Source organism: Falco biarmicus, chromosome 4 (genome assembly GCF_023638135.1).
Source record: "Falco biarmicus isolate bFalBia1 chromosome 4, bFalBia1.pri, whole genome shotgun sequence".
Classification (NCBI taxonomy): Eukaryota; Metazoa; Chordata; class Aves; order Falconiformes; family Falconidae; genus Falco; species Falco biarmicus.
The window spans coordinates 42,906,000-42,929,000 of NC_079291.1; the positions used below are offsets into that span (position 1 = coordinate 42,906,000).

General features: G+C 37.6%; 1 pseudogene; it reads right to left on the bottom strand.

Annotated features, from left to right (window-relative positions):
* Nucleotides 1-22,459, bottom strand: part of LOC130147263 (uncharacterized) — a 49,420-nt pseudogene extending 26,961 nt beyond the window's left edge.
* Nucleotides 22,460-23,001: the final 542 nt, after the last annotated feature.

The following is a 23,001-nucleotide window of genomic DNA, read 5'->3' on the forward strand; positions in this document are numbered from 1 at the left end:
TTGTGTTCTGACTTGCTAGTTCATTTATGCATTTTACATTAGACCATGAATTTCAAGAAAACAGTATACAAAACATGCCTCCCCCACCCACCCCTAAATCGAAGCAAAAATACTCAGCAAAAATCTGAAGAATGAGAACAAACTATAGAAACGTCCCTTCCTCTATGCTGAGCATCCTAACATGCAGCCTAGAAATTATGGCTCTTCTATGCTTGCTCTCCCTGTATCCAGCTTTAAAGAGAGTATTTTCCCACCAGAACACAGTGTAAACTAGCAATTAAATCATTGGTATATGGAGCTACAGGTTTGAAGGTCCTCAAGTTCAGAGATCAGAACCCTGGGAAATTGTTCCAGTCCTTATGAAAAACTCAGTCCTTGTCATCCCTTATGATGCTTTGAGAGAAATTAGAGAGAACACAGGTAGTGCACAGCTTGGCTGCCTGGGCACAGGAGGAAGATCCAGACTCCAAGTACCACCTACAAGAAACCAATCTGATTTCTAGTTAGTCCATGTAAGAGACAGTGCTTTCAACATGTTTCATCATCATTTACTACTGACTGTGGCCGCTTTGAATCCCATTTTTAAGTGTTAACTTTTCTTTATTCAGTGTATGTTAGGTACTGGTGTCTGTATCAACTTTGTGAACTCCACTTCTGGAGTGAAATGTCCAACTGCTGGGCACTACAGCAGTGTGTGCTTTCATGCCCAGCTCCTCTTTGTAAAGATCAAAGCTTTTTAACCACAGAATTTAAGAACAGAACATCTTTCAATGGGATGGAAGGGGGTGGGGGGTGGAGGAAGAAAATAAATGTATTTTTTTAGAATAGTAGTTTTACTTTCAGGAATGGAAATACAATTAGACTCATTATCAGAATTAGTATGAGAAGAGGAGTGCTCCAAAGATTTCTCACAGCACTTCTGTCCTACAATTTAGCTCACCTGACAGACTGCAGTGACTGTGAAGGGTTACCTATACAGGTAGCTGTACTGGAGACAGTTTGGCAGGAAGGGGCATGATCCAAATTAACACAAATGTAGCACTTCCAAATCACGTGAGAGGCATACAGAAACAGAAAAGAGTTCCTATGCTGATGCTCAAATCCACTGACTGAGGTCGTACCTATGGGCAGATACTAGATGTAAGACAACGTCCTCCATTATATCGAGATGAAGGGAAGGAAAGGAAAATATAGAGTAAGTTTCAGGAAGATTTTCTTGTGAGTGAAAAGATCAAAAAAATGTACCATTAAAAATACTCTTTCAACTTTGCAAATGAACTAAGAAGAAACGTTCAGTACAGGAACAGATGACTGGCCCTTTCTTTCCAGCATAATGAGACTTCAAACTTAAGTGGGATTCCTGAGCATTGCCAAACCTAGATAGAAAAAGAGAAAAACTAACAGAAGACACATACCTTCTTTGATAGACTACTGCATTAGACAGGCCAATTAATATTCCACTTCTGCTTTTGGATTTCATGTACTGAATCCTAACGAACCTACCCTTTCAATGCTACTGTAAAGATAAGTAGGTATCACGATTTTCAGAGTGGGAAACTTGGTCATAGAAGAGAGATTCATCTAAGGTCACACGGAAACGCAATGAAAGGGATGATTTGAGAAATCCAGTGCCTCAGATCCCACAAAAAATATATATACTTTTTTAAAATATGAATTTGCATGAGAATTTAGTAATTATGGAATAGCTTATAGAAGCATCACTATCACTTCCCTTATATTTCTCCACAAATAAGGGAGTTACCTACAAAACATTTTGGAAATAGGTCACAGAAGGAATGCTTGTTATAGGAAGTTCTGTGTCTATTTCTTAATTTTCAGAATGAGAACTATACGCTGTAGAAAAAAGTCACTTGAGAACTATCACAAGATAGGAAGCCCACTGGAAAGACACCTAGATGTTACCCTGGGAAAACACTGAGGGCTGTCAACCTTTTATTGAGATAATATATTAGTTAACAAACATTGGTGTTGAAGAGTTTTTTTAAGAAGTTGACTTTTATATCTTGTTCAGCTATTGTTTTGCTCGGATAGCATATAAATAATAATTCACATACACTAACAGCTCTACCCAGGAATAGTGGAATGTTTAATAAGTCACAGGTTACAAAAAATAACCATTTTATTTTCTGAAGTTATTAGCTATTCACCTATACAAATCTTTCCCTGCCTTCAGAAGCTTAATGAATGTGTTACTTTTTTTATTAAAGTATTCAATCATTTTACTGTAGTTTACCAAGGTTCAGAATTTTCACTGTGTTTTAACAACATTATGAAATATGACAGGATGAGAAAATCAAAATCACTATATTCATTAAAGGAATACCAATCCATTGTTACTCTACAGTGAGTTATACTACCATAAACCAAAATGTAACATAATTCAAGTTAAAGTAAGTTTTCTAACATTATTTGGACTATACACTTCCATCATTACTGTTCTGCCCAGCATGTAGTTTACAGAAGTAAAAATTACCGTACCTTTTGAACAGTTGCTCATCTGTGTCCATTTTTGATTGCATTCTTTGAACTTGCTTATCTAAAAACAAGAGGGGAAAGAGAAAACCCATGAAATTATGTGCCTACATTAATGTATTCAAAATGTTTGCTTCAGCTCAGTCTCTAAACCCAGCGGAATGCACCAGGGATGAGAGTCCTGGCAGAACTGTGACCTTCACCACCGCCCTTGACATTCACAGCCTTCTTCCTGCTGTTCAAGCCGGCTGGTCAGATAGAGATGAAGAAGTAAGTTCAAGAGCCAAGTGTGACCGAGTGCCCACAGCTTTTCATTAATACTAATTCTGGACATCCTTGCTGTTAGTCACAGCCAATACAAAGTGTTTTAGCAGGTGGTTCTTTATTGCTCATACAAAACTACCAAAGATAAGAAACACCATTGAATCAGATGATAAACAGGAATCAGGAATACTGTCTGTGTCAAATTCATCTCGCCACTGTTAAAGGTGATACTGGGTCTAATCTATATGGACACAACAAGGCTCAATAGCCAAATTCTACTGTATTGCCATAGTTGCTAGTCCTCCATTAAATATTTCACTCTGGCAATATATGAGAAGTAAGCTGCAGGTAAAGACTGTACATTGTACTTAACACAACCCCCCTCTCCTTTTAAGAACTGTAATAAAGCAAAGGTATTAAAACTAGCGATGGCTTGTTTGAGAGAAACTGATCCCATTAGAAACTTCCACAGAAACACAAAACTAACTACAGGAAGAAATGCACATTCAGATATTTTGCAGAAGCTCAAAAACTACTAGAGAGAGAGAGTAGGTTTTAATACGGTTCCTTTAAGATAAAATAGTAGATCATAATTTAAAAATACAGCCATCTACATATGACACTTTTCTATTTCAGTAACTTTACAGTATGTATCTGTCACAAAATATGAACCCTAGCCACATTGTTAGGCAATATTAGAAGTCTCAAAAGCCACAGCAAATATTCCTTTGTCATAATTTAAAATTATGTAAATATATGCATTAAAATTATAATAAATATGTATTCATTTCTCTACAAATACATACAAAATTAGCATTCAATACCAGAAAAATACAACAGTCCAGAAATAAGTCACCATCCTTCTGAAGCGTGTTAACAATTCCAAGTGACATTTCTTCCATGCCACATTTAAACGAATCATCTTGATCTAACATCAGTTTAAAGCTTTACCTAATAAATAGTTTCTTTTTTCAGAGTGTTTCAGAGCATTTTCGAGACGCGAAATCTCATTGTGCAGTTTAAAAACCTCTTCTTTGAAATCCTCATTCTCTTTTTCAAACATTTTTTTTTTTCATGGTCATCATCTTCAAAGACAACCTGAAAGATTGCTATGCCTTGAATTTATAAGTAAGGAATCGGGGATTTAAATATGCTGCACTGGTATAATATTATACAACACAGTATCATATAATTTCTGAATTCTATTACAGAGTCATAATATGAATAGAAAAAAGTCGAGACTCTAAATAGGTCCCTGCTAGAAGAAAGGCTGCAGTACATTATATACAAAGACCATAACACATGGGGACATTTTATTGACAGGAATAATGCATATCATACTGTTTGTGTGCCCTCATCATTCAGGTCAATTTATTATGGAGGCTGTGTCCAGGAAGGCAGCTGGGGCCTATCCACCCACACTTCCCCCCGTGTTTATGAAGTGCTGTCCGTAACTAGGCAGGCAGGAGAGACTGTGGACAGGCAACACCAGGGGGTTGCAAAGTGCATGGCTAAGGAGGGGGGCTTGTTGCCTTTGTGCCATTTCTCAGTGACAGTGCTGCCAGTGTCATGAGGAGCACATCACATGTCAAAGCGGTGAAGTTTTCAGGCTGGGAGCCGCATGGAGTCCATCAGGCCTTCTGATATCAACACAGTTGGTTTTCTACTTGGTGTCGGAGCCACCCAGAGGCAATTCATATTCTGAACATTAACATGGCTTTGCATGCCTGTCACACATAGACCGTGCAGGGGTTTAATGCTATTGAAGACTACGGTTTAAATCTCTATGCAAACAGTGATTACCTTGTAAGAAGGTTTCAGGATAACATGCAACAAAAGACTTTAAAGTTATAGTTTTAGTAAAGCAAACTCATTTACATTTTTATTATGCGTGTCCTTTGTTTAAATCTTGCCACGTCCATTATGGAAAAGACTTCTTATGCAACTGAAGCTTATTGGGACAGCTACTCTTTTTTTCTTGTTGGTTTCAAAGCTATTGAAAACATTTGAATATATTGTCTTATGGCTGTCTAGATTTTACTGCCACATATTTCTTTTAAAATTATAGAAAAGCTTTCAGAGCTGGCACAGATCTTTATAGTAATACCAGAATATTAAGTAACTCCCCAAACCATTTAAAATATTAACACAAAAGAGAAGATTCAGACAGCAGTTTCTTTGCTTACTAAAGAAAATTTAGGATATTATTTGCTTTGCTTAGAAAAAACATGAACTTTTTTTAAAAAAATGCTTCAAAATAAAAACGTTCAAGAGCTTCAAAAATAAAATTCCATGGTTTTCAAATGGCATGTAAACTTAAAGTATAATGTAATGATGGGTAAAATTTAGTCCATAACTATTTGCTTTCCTCAAAAAAGACGTTTGTGATCTTCAATTTACCAGAACAAGTTATCAATGTGCATAAAATTTTGGCCACAACGTTTTCACTGATTTGATAAGAAATCATGTAAATAAAATCCCAAGTGCTCTGGAAAGTAATCATATTAGTTTGTGGTTCCTCTTCCTTTACTGGAGAAACAGTAGCAGTTTACATAAAGAGCAAGTATGATTAACAAAAATGTTACTTTTAATAATGGAAATTTTTAATAAATTCTAATAACATCCTTCAATAGTATTTCATTTTAAACATTCTTTATGCAGTAACAGATTTAAAATTAATATTCTGAGATAATTATTAGAGTGCATGCTGTTACTGAAAACTTGTTACCAAGTCCTGTGAACAGAGGAGCACACTCTAGGGAAAAAGTAGTGTTAAGACAACAGTGTATGCAATATTTAAGTAATTAGCTAACACTCCGCTCTGGCAGTGGTCAACTCTAAACCACTGCAAAACAAACTCAGAATTTCTAAAGACCTTTTAAGTAACTGTTTCAGCTCTTAATAGGCTTAAGTATTTGTTCCTTTGCTCTGGCTGCATTTGAGCATCAACAGCTGATGCACAAAGAAGAACTTTTACATAAAATAAAAAGAGTTTAATTAATCCTGTGGCTAAGTTTTAAATGGTATCTCAAAAACAAGTGTCATCATAACCTTTTAGTGTGCTAAGGAAAGGATATAAAAAACCACAAAAGACATTTTTTTCCACAAACTTGTGCTTTGCACATTACTTAGCTAACCTTTAGCTCTAGCTCCACCATCTGCCCAAACCAGGAACTGCAAGTAATTAACTATTCAGTCTCCTGCTGCAATGAGGACACTCATTAGCAAAATGAACAAAGGGACAATTTTCTGTAGCTACAGTCATCTGTTACACTTTGAGTGGCAGGTTTTGTAGCAGTGTTCTCTCTACCATCTGCCCACAGCGGCAGCGTTTGGCTTGCTTAAACTAGGGAACTTTTAAGCTGTAAGAAAAAAGGGTTAGAGGTTGGAAGGCGATAATAACACGGCTTATATAGGAGGCTTCAATATTTCTCACCTCTTCTGTTTTATTGCCTTCATTCTAACAGTTTTATTACTTTAAGTAAAAAATATGCACATTTTAATTTTAATAAATTCTATTATGTATTTGCTAAGGTTATGTATTGTAGACTTACAATTACTTTTCTAATAATACTAGACAGATATACATACATAATTTTGGAATATAGCAAACTTCAACTAGATTCATCCAGCTATACTCATAGTATTCTAGCCAAATAGGTAAAGGTGAGAGAATATAGCTATTTATTATGCAGATGAGAAGCATGCATTTCTGTTTGGTACCCTGCAGTATTTAATATACACTCAAAATAATCAATTGGCCTTTTGAATAACAGCTATGATTTTGCACTCTTACTGCAAAGAAATATGATGCCTATTACTGATGCTCTCCTATGACATGAAAGAAGAAAATATCTGAGCATGTTCTAGTTATAATTATAAACTGAAGTTACTGTTGTTGATTTATTGGCAATTTGCCTTGAAAACAAATCCACTCAAAAATCTGTCCCCCAAATTACTATGCACCTTTCAATTTCTAAGCTGTACTTTAGGTATTTACAGTCCCCATTATGTGCACCACAAGAGGGTGCAATTGTACAAGCTGTCATAAAAACAGCTCATTTACAAATACGAGTTTTTAGCTGAAAGGGAAATTATAATTTTGATATTTGTATTTATTGTTATTATCCATAATGTTACATTTGTTTGTTTGTAATTTTCATTCTTCCACAGTTTGTATCTGTACATTTCAAAGAAATGCAGTTTAAGGCTGAACATGGGAACCTCTAGTATGGCCACTGGTTGAATACAAGTATTTACTTCTCAGTCAACCACTGTTACTACACCCGTAACCTTCAATTCAGCTCATGCATATAGGGTTTCCAGGCCTCAAGATTTCAGGAGATCAAGATGCCATCAATCCTTTGACAATATGTTCTAATCACCAATCATTCTCATAGTGGTTTGATACTGTAGCTGCTGTATTTGATTTTGTCATCTATGGAGGTCTTTAAAATGTAACAAAATGTAGACACCAGCCAGGCAGGGACTGGCAAGTTGCTACTGGCCCAAATAGCTCCATTTACCTTTCAAGGCATGTCAGAGCCAGAAAAAAGATTAAAGACAGCATAGCTTTTGGAGGAAAAATAGGCATTTAATTGCAAATTCTGTGCCAGCAGAAAACAGCGAATGTTTGTTTCTGTTTTGTATAAAGGCAGAATTCTGGGAGAAGCAGCTGATCATGACAAACTTTTACTGTATGGATCAGCTAAAGATTGCATAGATACTGAAGTAGTCCTTGAAGTGCAGTGTGAGGATGAAGGGTTAGCAGCCAGTTTAACACTAATTTTTTATTGCAACCAACCTTCTCTACTTTCCCCTTTTTCATCCATTCACAAACATGTATGGGGCAAAGATGAATTAGAGGAGTCTTGTGAATTGTTGTTGAAATGCTTCTTGTGACCTGGAGAGATGCTAAAGTTTTCGTGTACAGTACTTCTTAAAAGAATGCTGTATAGATCCCAAACCCTAGGCAAATAACCCTAAGCCCTCTCCTTGGCAAGGTATCCAGTTTCTGTAATCAAGTTATCTCAAACTATTTGGTAAACAGATTTAAGCTGTGTTTTTCAATTTAGAGTATTGCCTCTTAAAAATGTTTGGACACTTTCTTGTTCACTTCCCTAACTGTGCAGGCTAGCACTAGTACTCACAAGATTCCAGAGGTTAAGTCTAATAATTGAAGGATTCCATCAACCCTTTAAAAAACTGTTGCAAACTATGAGTCTGTGTTCAGTTGCCAGTGTACTCCAACACTCTACCCACCCCATCCCCACTCCTTTTTTTTTTTCCTAGACACTGAAGCTAGCTTCCCATTCTAGGTATGAGCTGCATTCCTTGCTTCTAGCGGTATAACTAAGAATTTCTTTCAATAGACCCAGTGCATGACAGGTTGTGACAACTGCCATGTACTTCATTACTTACCTATCACTCTGTGTTGCCTACAAGTTTAATCAGCAGTATCTTACATTAATTCCAGGTCACTGGTGAATAATGTGGAACCTTTATTAATTATTACAGAACTTTACTAAACAAAGAACCAAACAAGACCTAAACAATGTTGATTTCTCATTTACAGGTATTTTTTTAAATCTTTCATTGTTGAACAGGAGCTTTGTCCAAAGAAAATGTCTTTATCTGGTTCATAAATTATACAAACTGCAAGACCTGGACAGCATCCCATCTTACCGGAGTTAAAAGGACAAATGGCAATAGCAGATATTTATCCTACAAGCTCCATAGTCTACATAATGTAACTTTGACTGAAGTTCTTGAAGTGAACACTTCACTGCTGTGCCTCCTGGTTTTGCCCTGTAGGCAAAAAGCCTACCTCTACCCAAGGTCTACAACTACAGACTTTTAGGAGCTTCCAACCCCTTTAGTGGAAGATCACAATGCTAATTTTAAGGCATGACATAACTTACCATAGCAAAATAAATACTGCATTTTAAACAGTGCTACTAAATCAAACACCTTGCAAAAGTCTTGTCTTCACAGGTACCATTCAACTAGTATTCTACTGAAATAATGAAATCAGCTTTGTTGGAAAAGATCTATTCTGTATAAAACTTTTAGTGCCATTAGGAAAACCCATATTAAGTTTTCCATTATGTTAACATATCTAACACAAACAGGGCAGCAGCCTCTGGGGTATCCCGGGATCTAAGCTATCTTGATTTCCTCATCTAAAAATATGTACTCTGTAAACTTGTAAAATCTTTTCTGGAGGTTAATAAATCAGAAAGTATTTATTAACCTGGGATACAAGCACCTTGTTTTACCTCCTCCTATATACAGGACATTCTTTTTTAAATTCCCCCCAAGATTCTCACATCATTAACGATTCTATAATTTTTACCTAAGAGTAAGCTCATACAATTGCAGCCGCTTCCTCTGCTCCCAATACAATAAGATTATTTTGTTTCTAATGGTGCCATTTATAGTTCCTGCCTTGATACACTGTCTATTTTATACCCTTCAAACTCTTCTAATTATATTAATAGCTATATTTTTTCCACATTTGTTGTATGTTGCTTTAATTTTTGTCATTTGCTAATGTCATCCTGCCATGGAACTAAACCAGAACTTTAATAAAAGCTGTTGTCCTTCTTCATTATGAGACTATGGCTTTTTGATCACATAATACTGTTTTCTTAGAGATTTCAGCATTTTTGTTTGTATTATTGTGTTCAGATTGTAAGCCTTGATCAGTTTTCCTCACCAATGTAAATCAAGCTTTTGAAATATTGCATGTATGTGTATAAAAAACCAGCAGCACACACAAATGTGTTCATATACTTACGGCACAAGCCACTAACTTATCTTTAACCTTGGGCTCACCTTGAGTACTGTGTGCTGTTTTGGGGCCCACAGTTTAAGACTCGAACGCATCCAGAGGAAGGCAATAAAGCTGGTGGAAGGGCTGGAAGGAATATCCTGTGAGGAATGGTTAAGGACTGTGGTTTGCCTAGCTTGGAGAAAAGGAGGCTGAGGGGAGACCTCATTGCTCTCTACAGCTTCCTGTGGAGGGGAGGTGGAGAGGGAGGTACTGAGCTCTTCTCCTTGGCATCCTGCGATAGGATGCATGGGAACAGTTCAAAGCTGCACCAGGGGAGGTTCAGACTGGACGTTAGGAAGCATTTCTTTACTGATAGGGTGGTTAAACACTGGGACAAGCTTTCTAGAGAGGAGGTTGATGCTCCAAGCCTGACAGCATCTAAGAGGCATTTGGACAATCCCCTAATAACATGCTTTAACTTTTGGTCAGCACTGAAGTGGTCAGGCAGTTGGACTAGATGATCACTGTAGGTCCCTTCCAACTGAAAACTACTCTATTCTATTCTCTTCTATCAATTCCTTAGAAAACTATTATCAGCAATAAATAAGAAGGTTGAAAGCAGCATTTAGCTATGCTAATTTAACGAGTTTTGATAGAAACTCTAATTTCCTAAACCTATTTCAGGAAGAAAAAAATTCTAACATTACCACCTGTCTCTTCACATGACATGAAGAAGTGCTTCAAGAGTTACTCATCCTCTTCTCCAGCTTGCTGCTTGTAATAGAACCTGACCTGTGAATTACACTAGCACAAGTTCAGGATAACAAAAGTCTTAATGTACACTTACCAACAATTTCAAAACCAAATTGTTCTCTGATATTGAATACCATTCCTATAATTTTTAATTTTTTTAAACTACTTCATCTTTTCTCTAAAGCTGTTTTAGCCAAAGATTTCAACTTTACAGGTACAGGTCTACCATATTTCAGCATGTCCCTTACAACACATTTCTTGATGGGAATATGACTATGCTATCAATTTGTTAATAAGTTAAGATTGATTGACTTTATTTGATTGATTATTTGATTTTATAGAATTATTTTATAGAATAGAAATATAGAAGGATAAAAATATATTTTGAGGAAACTTATAATTGCTCAGTAAAAGCTGCTATGAGACCCTCTGTACATCCTGTACCAAGGCCAGAAGAATGGGCTGGAATCATTGTTGAAACTTAGGTAATAATTTAGGGTTTGAAAGGTTTCTTTGTATCTGACCAGTCTTCTGTATGTAGAAAGTGTATTGAGATGTCAGAATATGAGATTAATGGGAACTGGGGAGAGTCAACTGGAACAGCTTGTAGTTGCCTGCCAAGAAACCGTGAACTTTAGTAAAAGGTAATTCCGGCAGGGGGAGATCGCGACCACCGACTCACATACCACCTACCCAAATCGTACCCCAGACCCATTTCTAGACCTTTCTAAGCTCTACTGCGCAGAATTGGATATGGGAGGAGAATATTAATGATTCATGGGAAATATTGTGATTATGCATGAATACTTAATGAATACGTATGAATAAGTTTTATATATGGTATCTGATTTTAAGCTTGGTGTGCGTTGATCGTGAGAGGACTCGCTCACGCACCCGGCTGTCAATAAAGAAGTGTCTGCTTATCTACATCACATTGGTGTCGATAAGTTTTTCATTCTGAGATTTCGGTAACACCTATGGCCATATCTCCTCCCTCTTACTTAAATCCTATAATTAGTACAGTCGGTTAACATTTTGTTTTTCTCAACATTCTCTGTCATTTCAAACTAGTGTCATTTGCTTGTAACATAAAAAGCTGGAATACTATTTAGCTTCTCAGTTTATGTTATTAATGAGAATCTACAAGTATGATTTTTTTTTTCAAGGCAGAACTCAATTTTTTAGATACAATGCATGCATATATATCAGTATACTGTATCTGGCTCCAGAGTGACCACCAGGTGATAGTTTGGGTGTCTTTACAGTGGGTTTCAAAGCCGCTACAGTGGGTATACACATGCCATTTGGTCAAGAGGCAGAGTCCAAAATATGTATCAAAATCCCTGATGATGCACTAAAGAATTCTGCATTACAGCACTAAAATCTACAGCCACTTCAACTTGTACCCCTAAAAGCTGCAAGACAGTTTAAGTACTGCTGCCAAACTATTTTGAACCCTAATAGCAACAAAATGTTTAACATCTAATTTTCAGTGGAAGTTACAAATGTTTCTTCACAAGCTGCTTTCTGATCCAGCTAGGTGTTCTGAAAGTAATCCCACCAACTCAGAACTTTAAAAGATAGTGAGGAGGTGATTCTGTACCCTTAGAATTCCACAGCCTATTATGATAATGACAACCCTTGTTCACATATAGCCGCCTCCTCTTTTGGGGAAGAAATCTGAGTGATAAAGAATACAATTACAACCTTAGTATATTCACATGTGAGCCTGGACTCAAGCCCCCATTACAGAGAACATTTAAATATACATATTTTCATAAAGTAAAACAGCCTCCCTGGGACTTACCCAAATGAAGCAAAAAAGAAATAAGCCATATCACTGTTGACTGTTGTAGCTAACAGGCTGTTGCAAGATGGAATTACTATCACTTCCTTCCTACGTAGGAATGACTGACCTGGCTTAACGATGCAGTTCTGGAGCAGGTTGCATAGCTGTGAGTTCCAACTGGGGAGAAACAGCTAGTTTTGTCTGAGGGTACATCTAATGCTAGCATAGTTAGATGGCATTTTCAGATGTCATTAGTACTACACATCTCAATGATGCGTAGAGAGCAGAGATGAAAAAGCAATCCAGTATCAGGCTTGGCTAGAACCTCTTTAGAGCCTGTGACTGCTTTTTATCAGCCTAAAGCATATGTGAAGTTTGAAAAAGCATTACAGATTTCTTACGCTTCAGTGAACTGCTGACGAATACAGTTAATTTGGGTAGAAGAAGGATATGTTTATATTTCAGAAGAGATACAAAGATGATATATGGACATATGCGACTGAATTATGTTTCCCATTTGAAGACTACAGACTGAATAAGTAGGAGAGTTCTTAGCCATTATAACTACTCTATTTGGGTGAGGAAAAAGATTCATAACTGAAAAGGGCTTCTTGTGTCTATTAATGGCCGTACCCAAGTACCTGTCATATTCCATGAACTTCTATTGCAGGAGTTAAGAAAAATAAAAAGAAAGAGGGATTTTGTATTTAATTTTTATATTTTAAGTTAAGATAATCTTCAGTGCATACTCAAAATGCTGATTTAAATGATTAACACCACAATTCTGAGGAAAAAAAGAAAATATTTATTTTAGGAGTAATTTAGAGAGAGTAGGAATGAAGAGAAGCATGAGAAGATGCAATGTACGTACTTTTCTAAGTAGCAGTAGAAACGAGGTGGACCTTCCTGAAACTAAGATGTTAATACATGGAATGAGAATAGTATTGAGAGTAATATTTTATAAAAGTTTTAGAAAACTTTTTGAGTTTATTTTTTGGGATGTTTCTGTTAAGTTTTTACAAAAATATTTTATAAAATATTTTAATTTTACTGAAAAAGAAAGATCAAAAAAGGTAGTACAACTGCCAACTCGCCAGCTCTTGGCCAGATTATCACTGGTATAAATTTGTGTGACATTAATAGAGTACTATAAATTATTCCAGTCAAAATACTTAAAATAGCAAAGGATAATCCCAAATTGCATTCCAGTACCTTCCCAACCTAATGCTTCCTATCAAAATAAATGCACTAGAAATACACTACATTAAATATGTTTAAAGCTTTCCACATTTGAGTAATGAGTTTATGATCTTTTACAAAAACATACCATTTTAGTCCTCCTTTTTTTTTTTCTGTCTTCCTGCAATTTTTTCTCCAGATCTTCAACTTTGGACTCTGCCTCATGCAGCTAGTTACGTAAAAGCTTCAGAAGTTTTTCTGGTAAACATGTTGTGTCTTCTCCATTTATGTTGTAATACTTCTATTACAAGAAAAGATTCTTCAGTGAGACTCTTGCATAAACTCCATAACCCTTTTTGAAAGCTACAGAATATTTTTTTGTAATTTGGACACATCATAATGCATATTTTACATTAAAAAGTTCTGTTCCAGTATCAAAAATAGAATTTTACTGTATCTGACATTTCAAATGCTTAAACAAAAGGTGTATTCTATCTCATACATAATCTATAACACTAGAGAATTCAAACACACAACAAAGAAAAAGGAAATGTGGAAAAAATTTCCATATCCTATGTATTTCAAAACTTTCGAAGAAAGTATTTAAAAATGTAAGATATAAAATAAGGAGAAAATACAGCATAAGTGGAGAATAAACAAACTATTAAAACATTAACTGCCTTACTGGTATTTATTTGTGCACCTTCTTGATCGCACAAGCAAAGTGTTTAATTGCATTAAAAGATAAAAGAAGAGCACCTACAACGATGATTTACTTGTCATGTAGTAAAAAAATAAAAATAAGACTTTCAAAGAAAAGTATGTGCAGTCTCCCAGTATACAGAAATGTCTCTCAAAGGTGGCGGACTGCCAACAGCTGGCCAGTAGGAAACACTAAGCTCAAAAGTGTGTTTGAGCTCTTCCTTCAGGAGCACCTAGATACCTAGTTCAAATTTCCAAGGTTAGATGATTAAATATTGGTTAACTTCTTTAAAATATTAGTATTAGCAGGAAATACTCTCTGTTGTATAATACATTAACATTTGTAGCACTTGCTGACGAAGTGAAAGAAGTAGGGTTCAATTATTCCTCAGGCACAGTGGAGTCAAACTCAGTTCTCCTTTCCCAGAGCACCCCACCTACTTTACCAGAGCTATACACAGGCCTGGGATGGGGCCAATTTCAACCTGGTTGCTGAATCTGGACCAGAAGAATCCAAAAGTAATGCAAGATCTTCCAATGACAAAGCAAAGCAAAGGGAACCTGACTCCTACAAACCCCTGGTGAGAACACTGCTACCATATGCTCCATGGAATTCATAGGCATTTTTTACCATGGAGTAATTACATGAGCTGGATTTGGGAAAGAAAACTTACCACACACAAAATTAAGTTTGCATTATTCTAGATGGTCTGTGCAGAAGTGCTTGACCACATGTAGACATTCACGTTTTAGCTAGTAACACTTTGCTTTTTTAATAGTCTGTAGAGATTTGGTACATTCAGATGAGTCCAGAGGACAACTCAATTCACCCTTAAGTAGGTATCTAAAATAGATCTGATGAACTGTGTTCTAAAAAATACCCATTTCTCTGCCTTGACTATCAAGAAAGCAAGGTCAGCACAGCTGCATCATAAACATGTGTACAGCAGTGATTAAATGCTACAGGAGATAAACGCCACTCTCTTAATTTTTCTCAGAAGTGACTAGCTCCCAAAAAGGAGTGTTTCAGTATCTAATTTTAAAAGGGAACACAGTTCTTCTTCAAAGAGTCTATATAATCTACAGTGCTTTTAAAATCAACTCTGTTTAAACCATTAAAGTAATTGCTAGGAAGATTCCATAATTCTCATGGGAAAATCCCTGTTTTACACTTGGGTTTGGAGCACAATTTCTTTCTTCAAGTGATGGTGCTACATACATTATTCAGGAATAAAGAAGAACAAATGTATAAAACTAACTTTTTTCACTCTCTGTAAAGTCTTAATAAATCTTGTAGCTACTTTCTTTACAGAGGCTACCCTTTCCTTCAGTGCTAAAACCTAGCTTTTGCCTTCTAATTGCCCACTTTAAGCTATGCAGCATTCTTGAAATGCGTATCATCTTCTGTTACTTGCTCAGTGTTTTCAGCATTCTGATTTCCTCTCACATCTTTTTAAAATTCCTCAGCCTCACAGTTCCTCACATCTTTTCTGTGAACTTTTCTCCTTTGCTTCACATTTCTCTATCCTATTCTCTGAAACATCCACATGATTAATGCTGGTTTGAACTCATTCACAAGTGCACCTGTTCTCCTGTCCCTTCACATGTCTAGGAGATCATTCATTCTGTGGAAACGCATTCTTTTCTCCTTCCAGGGTTCTCTATGATTTTTTATATACTGTATTATACATCAGATGATGTTAATACACTGTACACACTTCCCACTATATATCTCCACTTGACTGTGCTATGTATAAACAACAGTAGAATAATTATAACTAAATATTTTTACCCATCACATTCTCCACAAAGTAAGTGAAGCTTTTTATTATTCTTTTTAATACTGAATTTGTTTTGCCAGGAAGTACAAAATTGCATGCTCCATTTGAATGTGGGGGAAGAAAGATGAAATTTAAGTTCCATGCTTTCTAATTCGGATTATTTTTACTGTTCCAATTACATCCCGAAATCTGTTAATTAGGAACATTTGTAGCACAGTCCCTAGGGGGCAGCAGAAAGCCACCTGGAGTGCCCACCATTGATCATCATTCTGTATTTGGTAACCTGAGTTCAATTACTGAACTTATCAAGACATTTTCATTTTTAATTGAACTAAACAGCATTTTATGTGACTACTATGTTTCTGCCTCCTAACAGACCCAATCACAGACTGTCCATTAAAGCAAGTTCCCTTCTTTTGCTGCAAATTAAAAAAAGTTCATCCCTTCATTTGATTTGACTACCCTCAGTAAGACAGAAAAGTAAGCACTGACTGCTTATTTGGGTCTAATCCTATGCTGCTTGAGTATTTTGTGGTCAAATGTTTTTCACTTGTCAGGAAATTAAAAACTGTGATTTTTGCTTCATCCCACTGGTATCTACTAACATACCTCATTCATATTGTAGTAACTATGATGTCACTAATCTAAAACTATACTCAAGTATGTTAAACTGCATAAGGGGGGAAACAATACCTTAAAAACAATTATATTTTTGTGTTAATTATTTTGTTTCTATTCAATATAGTTTAAATGCTTCGTCTTCATGAAAAATTCAAATACAAAGCTATTCTCTGTAATTAGTTTATAACATGTTAATACGCAGACCAGCAGTCTACTACCACATTAATGATTAAAACCCACCTCAATGCTCTGCAAACAGCCTATGCATCACAACTGTTACTTGTAGCTCTGTTGATTTTGGACCTCTTTCTGCAATGGAACTTCTAACACGTTGCTGACAACTTTCATGTGCAATAAAAGGACAGGAGCAATTACAAAACCAAATCAAACCAAACAACTCTTATATAATATAATTCTTTTTCATTTAAGAAAATTAAATGCTATCCAAGCTCTTGGACTTAAAACCAATTATAAGCTCATGTTATTTTTCTATCTTTTTTTTTTCTGCATTGACTTTTTTATTATGTTTTTTTAATGTTCATATCAGAAGCTTGAAAACGACTGAGGCTTTATACATATTTCTCCCTTGTAGTGAGTGCTCACTAGTTGTAACATGATTGCCTAGGAGTGTTAATGCTGGCATGGGCTGTGAGTTACTGCCTAAAGATCACTGGCTCTATATTTGCAAAGAAACACATGGGAAAAGAACTGTAAATAATTTATACACACCAGAAGTGTGCTATGTTTCTTGCTTATTAAAATATTGTCATAAAGTATTTTACTAGAAATAACCACATTTCAATTCAAGTTTTCCTAGATATGGTTGTTAATATGCCAAGTACAATGTAATCCATGTTCTGTTAATTGCAAGTTTGCAAAGACACCTTGGATATGCGCTTTTAAATCTATATTAGCACTTTAAAAAACGTTCTTACTTTCAATACTTTTGTGGATTACTTTTCATTAAGTAAAATATTGTATTACTCTGCAGAAAGAGGGTATGTGAACGAGAACTGGAATCTAGTGAAGATTAACATGTAAGTGAATAGCAATTTTTCTGTTTACCTACTTGTGTAAAAACTCAATGTCTGTCAGTCGATCATTTACATGTTTACAAAGATTTGAAGCCTGCTCTTCAATTTTTTCTTCATATGGTGCTTGAATGATGCTTTCGTAGATGAACAAATCTTGCTGGAGGGAGTGAATGAGCTAAAAATTGAAATCTTAGTATTACTTATTTTCATACACAAAGTAAGCTAGTAAAAATAAAAGCTTTTTCTTTTTAGACTTTTTCACTATTTTTAGTGGACTTCAGACGATTCCACTACTTTGTTCAAGATGCTGATAGCTAGATTCATTCATCTAAACACAAGCATCTAATGCATTTCTATGCCCTATGGTATCCTCTTTGGTCTTACAACAGCCACTTGGTCACGGGTCATGAAACTGTCAGAACTCACAGTTTCACATCCATACTTTGGACATCTTAAGATGTCAGCAGGAATTTCCATCTGCAGAGTAAAACACCTAAATTTAGGTGTCTACATAAGAACTAGATAAGTTCTGTTACAAGCAATGAAGTCAATAGAACTTGACTCAGTTGCTCATGCACACATGAGTAGTGTTTATTTACTGTTTATTTAGTGCCACAAGAAATGTGGTATGAAAGACATCTTATGCAGGACTGGCATATGTGACCCAGGGCTAAAGGAAACCTGTCCCTCTCTGAAACCAGAGACAGGGCAAGTAGCATATTTTTAGATATTTCAAATGACAACACAGACAGATCTGCACTAACTATATGGGAAGTTTAGATGACCTGCTCAGACAAAGATACCCCCATGAGACACCTACAATGTAGGTTTCTTAATCTGTGAGCTGATTCTCACCCCAAATAACAAGTTAGACTATTAAATAAGGAGAGCCTTCTATGACGAAAACATGAAATATTGCACCATAATGTTCTCTGATGAAATTTACAAGTAATTATATGAAGAAAATGGTAATTACATCTGCAGAACAAAATTATAAAAATGTGCCAAAATAAACATATATTGCCATGTCAGAAGTATCAATGATATCCTTGTAATGTTTGTTGTAAGCACTACTCCATTGTATCACTCCTGTGGATATATAAATTTAAAACTGACATTAAGACAACTGCAACTCATGAAATGGAAGATCTGGATATACAATATTAAGCGTTTTACTTGTCCCAGGCAAGGAAAGCATCTGTTAACTAAAAACTCCCCCTCCAAACCTTCGGTACTGCAATTTTTAAAGACATTTTGATTCAGTATTTGATGGACAGAGAATATTTATGTAGGAAAGATATTTAGCTTTCTCAAAAAATAACTAATTTAGGAACATTAAAGTATCTGCCAGACAGGAGCTAGTCCGATTCTGCAAAGGAGACCCATACACGTGTATCAACACAGGTATCAAAATGTAAGCCCAGAAAACTTGTTTATAAATCCTAATTCAACAGTCTGTAAAGTATTATATGGTAAAAAGCATAAAAATGTCTCTATTTTAGCAAGAACTGAGAGAGGAATTGTTAAAGGAAATGCATTCTGCTTGCCAGTGGCTCAGATGAGCAAAATACTCTGAAGTCTTTCAGTGGTGTGAAGTACAATGAGATATTGCTTCCAAAAATAGTACCAAACGCATTTATTTTTAGTTCTATATATACCATCTAAGGACTAAAAAGGAAAGCTTTTTTTTTCTAGGAAATTCACCTTTTTGTGCACATAATTATTTTATATTCTAAAGCACCTTCCTTTGTAATTTCTTACATAGTAAAGGGACAGATAGAAACGCATTTTGACAGAACATATTTCCCTCTGCAGGTCTCTAGAGGCACCCGTCTTCCATCAGTAATTGATAAGGCATTTATGTTAAACAGACAGCACTGTGCCTCTTTATGTACTGCACACTCCCACCCAAGTTTAAACATCAAATTTCAGTGAGGTGCTGCTTAAAATACACATATAATTGTACAAAAGTAGATAATCTGATTTGGATCCTCTTTCTAATTTTGCTTTTATATGTGATTTGCAGAAGCACTGCACTGTTTAATCTCCTTAATCTGATGTGTGACATCTCCTTAGCTAGACTCATAACTGATATCAGGTAAGTATCAATGGAACTGACAGGCCCAGATTTATTTCCAGACTCTTAGCCACTATTAGATAGGTTTAAACCCTCGGAATTTTCACTTATTATTTTTTGTACATTAAACAATGTTAATCTCTACGTAATTTTCTCTGATTCAGATAGCCAAGTAATCCAGTCTCTAATTCATCTATCAATAGTTGTACATTATTCTATTTTGAAAACAGAAATTATATAATTTAGTTGAAATAGGTATATGAAGACAGAAGAAAAGCCAAAACAGATCCCTTAAGAATTACACAAAACAGACATGACAGCGACAAAAGCACATGTTCTACAGCTTGAGGAAGACTCTGTTATGATACTTTTCTAATTTACCTCGATTAAAGCTTGTATAACAATAGCTAGCTCCTTTAATTCTGCTATTTCTTCGAAATCTAGTTGCATAGCATGATCTGTGCTGTAATGCCCTATTTTTAAGTAATCTGAAATGCGGTCTACAAATCCTGACAGAATTGAAATAAACACTTGCAATATTACAGTACTTGCATTAATCAAGTTAATCAATCTTCTGTAATTATGGAAATTCAGAGGCAAAGTGCCTATCTATTTTTTAATCATTTTACTTGTCTGACTTTTTAAAGATAGATGGGAGTTTAAAAGCATGTAATAAACACTTGTTCCTGTTTGTTTCATGAAGACAAGTTTTTTTATTCAAATAACAAAAGTTAAGAAACACTAAACATTGTACTAAAGAACATAAAAGAAAACACTAAAGAAAAGAATGTCTTTTGTCAGTAAATAGATTACTTCCAGCGTTCTGCACAGAAATATATCAGTCCAGGAGTTCTAGATTTGGTTAGGAGCTGGGTTTTCTGTCTCACTGACTATTTGGATACTATTAACATAGTCTAAAAGACACTCAACATTGTTACATTTTTAATAAAAAATCAGAACATTGAATCACTAAAAGCACATTTTTACTTTGTCAAAATTCTTTTCTGTTAGAAATGGATGGCATCAGAAAATTCTTGCCCCAGTCTACCTAATAAACAGGTCATCCTAACTGGGCAAAGAAGTTTAAAATTTTAATAGCATTCAATCGGAGCTGCTCCAAAGAAAGGCCAATAGAGCTGGGGTTGTGCAGCCTGGAGGAGAAGGCTCTGGGGAGACTTTATTGCATCCTTTCAGTACTTTAAAGGGGGCTTGTAAGAAAGATGGGAACAGACTTCTTAATAGGGCCTGTTGCAATAGAACGAGGGGCAATGGTTTTAAAATAAAATAAGGCAGATTTAGACCAGATATAAGGAAGATATTCTTTACAAAGAAGGTGGAACACTGGAACAGGTTGCCCAGAGAGGTGGTAGATGCCCCATCCCTAGAAACATTCAAGCCAGCTTGGACGGGGCTCTGAGCAACCTGATCTAGTTGAAGATGTCCCTGCTTGACACAGGGGGGTTGGTGACCTTTAAGGTTCCTTCCAACCCAAACTATTCCATGATTCTGTGTGTGAAACTCCTCACTGACGCAGTTGTGATCCCAGCTGTAACGCTGCCCTCTAAGATGCACAGCACAACCAACTCTGAATTACCATGGGCTATGTTAACCTTAATTTAGTGCACAAATAGATTACTTACAATCAAAAGTACAAGTAGATTCTTCCAACACAGAAGAGAGAAGTGTATACAAGATAAAGCCTTGCTCTTGTCAGTCTCTGGAACAGCAGCAAAATACAGCGAATGTTGTTAAATAGGTAAGACAGGTATTTAGGTGAAAGTTGCATGTATAATTGTGGAGTGGCTGGAAGACAACCGACATATTATGAGCAATCCAGACCGAGTGGCCTCATTGTAACAGTAGGCTGCAGCTGTTGCGAAGGACATATGCAAGGCCAAGAGAGACAAAGAAACTGTGTACTGGCAGAGAGATAAGAAAGTTGGACTATTAAGGAAGAGCATACATGGGAAAGAGATAAAGGAGTTGGACTGAAAAATAAGAAAATAGAATGTAGGCGAGGAGCATGGATACCACACTGTGACCAATCATAAGTGCAGGAGAGTGAATAGACAAGCAGCTTTAGCCTATTAGCAATCTAGAAGCAATGTGTGTGCTTTGTGCTAGTGTATAAACTGCTGTGCATCCCTTAATAAAGTGGCACTAACTTGATCACATTGGTCGTGTAAGTTGTGTCTGAGGCTTCTGTGTCATATAATCCCTCCAGGAGCATTACCAAGAGCAAAATTTAGGTGCGTTCGGTTTCATGCTCGAAAGACCCGTGAAACGGGGCCGTTAACGACGCCTGGTATCACCCGAGACCGATCGGGAACCGTCCTCCAGCTGTAAAACTGCAGCTTCACCCTCCTGCAGTTGTACAGCCAGCCGGGGTCTCCACAGAAAGCAACCGTGCCCATACCAGCCCGGGCTCTGACAGCAACCCGCCTCCGCCGAGGGGTGCCTGCGGCGCCGCGGGACGCCGGGCCAGGCCCCGGGCCCCGGGCCCCGAGCCCCCCGCCCGCCGCACCTCAGCGCCCCGCCACCGCCCCTCACCGGCGCTCGGGCTCCGGCTCCTCCAGGCAGCGCCAGCAGCTCCAGCGCCTGCGGGGCCAGGCGGGAGGCCCGGGGCCGCGGGCCGGCAGCCCTCCCTGGCGGGACGCTCACGGCCGGCCGGGCCCGCCCTCCGCCGCGGCGGGACACCGCCCGCGCAGCCATGGCAACGCGCAAGCCCTGCACGCGGCGCCGGCCGGAGCAGCGAGAGGCGACACTTCCGGCCGCGGCGACAGGAAGTGACGCGTGACGCCGGGGCCGGGGTGCGGTTCCGCCCGCCACGCCGCGCCTTCTCCGGCGGGGGCGGCGCCTCAGCCCTCCCGCCCCTGCCTGCCCGCGGGACGGAACCGCCGCCGGCCCCGCCGCCAGGCCCCGCTCTTCCGCGGCCCGCAGCGGCGCTGCTGCCGGCAGCAGTTGCTGAGAGGCCGCCCGCCCCGGGGGCATGCCCCGCTGTCCGGTTCAGCCTCGGAAACTCGCCCTTGGGGAGCAGACTGCAGCGTCCCAGGGGCCGGCAGGCAGAACGCTTTTCACAGATTGCTATGTGCTGCCAGGCAGCTGTTACTCCACAAAGAATCTCACTCACTTCTCAATGCTTTTCTCGTGCAACGCGCATTAATCTACTACAGTAACCCCTTCCCCACCTCCAGCCAACTTCCTCACTGTTACAAGGATCCGGCTAACTCAAGCCTATTAAGGCTAGAAGTGCTGATAAGTTGAAAATGCCTGTGGTTAGGTACTCACTGGAGGTTAATTATCTGAGGAGGGTTCGTGGGCTCCAGGTAAATTTTGAGTGCAAGAAAGGTTTTCCCCACACTATGGCATGTTTCAGAGAATATTGCATAGAATGAGGCACCCAAATGCAATGATTCCCACCACACATTGACCATCCTGACCTTCATCCACCTCTCCCTTATCCAGTCTGTTTGAAAACAGAAGTGAGGAGTTCAGATGGGCTGTTGAAGCTACACGAGAATTAAGAAGAATGT